Raw genomic sequence first — 1,454 nt, 5'->3', positions numbered from 1 at the left:
TATACTGTCACCCTGTTTATTTAACTTATATGCAGAGTACATCATGAGAAACGCTGGACTGGAAGAAGCACAAGGTGGAATCAAGATTGCCAGGAGAAATATCAGTAACCTCAGATATGCAGATGACACCACCCTTATGGCAGAAAGTGAAGAGGAACTCAAAAGCCTCTTGATGAAAATGAAAATGGAGAGTGAAAAAGTTGGCTTAAGCTCAACATTCATAAAACGAAGATCATGGCATCTGGTTCCATCACTTCATGGCAAATAGATGGAGAAACAGCAGAAACAGTGTCAGACTTTATTTTTTGGGGGGCTCCAAAATCACTGCAGATCATGAGTGCAGTCACGAAATTAAAAGACGCTTACTCTTTGGAAGGAAAGTTTTGACCAACCTAGATTTCATATTCAAAAGCAGAAACATTACTTTGCCAACAAAAGTCCACCTAGTCAAGGCCATGGTTTTTCCTGTGGTCATGTATGGATGTGAGAGTTGGACTGTGAAGAAGGCTGAGCACCAAAGAATTGATGCTTTTGAACTGTGGTGTTGGAAAAGACTCTTGAGAGTCCCTTGGACTGCAAGGAGATCCAACCAGTCCATTCTGAAGGAGATCAGCCCTGGGATTTCTTTGGAAGGAATGATGCTAAAGCTGAAACTCCAGTACTTTGGCCACCTCATGCGAAGAGTTGACTCATTGGAAAAGACTCTGATGCTTGGAGGGATTGGGGGCAGGAGGAGAAGGGGATGACAGAGGATGAGATGGCTGGATGGCATCACTGACTCGATGGACGTGAGTCTGAGTGAAGTCCGGGAGTTGGTGATGGACAGGGAGGCTTGGTGTGCTGCGATTCATGGGGTCGCAAAGAGTCGGACAGGACTGAGCGACTGAACTGAACTGAACTGAACGTGTATGCTACATTAAATGTAATTAAGTTAAACAATATTTTGTAGACTTGATTAATTAAAAATCAAAGATAAAAGATTGAAAAATTAGTGCAATTTGTTTTATATATTAAGAGGAAAAGGAAATGAGGTGAGGGGAAAGTCTATTGAAAAATATAAAGAAAACTAACTTCACAGAACAAAGAGTTTTGTTAATGAGGCATGGAGGAAGTTAAGATGACTATAATAGAAATTAAAGGGGAAAATTGAGGGTAACTATGGATAGGGAGGGCTTCCCTTGTGGCTCAGCTGGTAAAGAATCTGCTTGCAATGCAGGAGACCTGAGTTCAATCCCTGGGCTGGGAAGATGCCCTGGAGAAGGGAAAGGCTACTCACTCCAGTATTCTGGTCTAGAGAATTCCATGGAGTCACAGAGTCAGACAGGATTGAAGGACTTTCACTTTCACTTCAGGGATAGGGAAGCTACTATTGAAAACACTGTTATTATTGAGACACTTGTTGCTTTTCTTTATGTATAATGCAGTATACATAACTTCACTTCTTTGAGAAATAT

Source organism: Bison bison, unplaced genomic scaffold (assembly GCF_000754665.1).
Source record: "Bison bison bison isolate TAMUID 2011002044 unplaced genomic scaffold, Bison_UMD1.0 scf7180017864062, whole genome shotgun sequence".
NCBI classification, from domain to species: domain Eukaryota; kingdom Metazoa; phylum Chordata; class Mammalia; order Artiodactyla; family Bovidae; genus Bison; species Bison bison.
Note: the sequence above shows the minus strand (reverse complement) of the source record.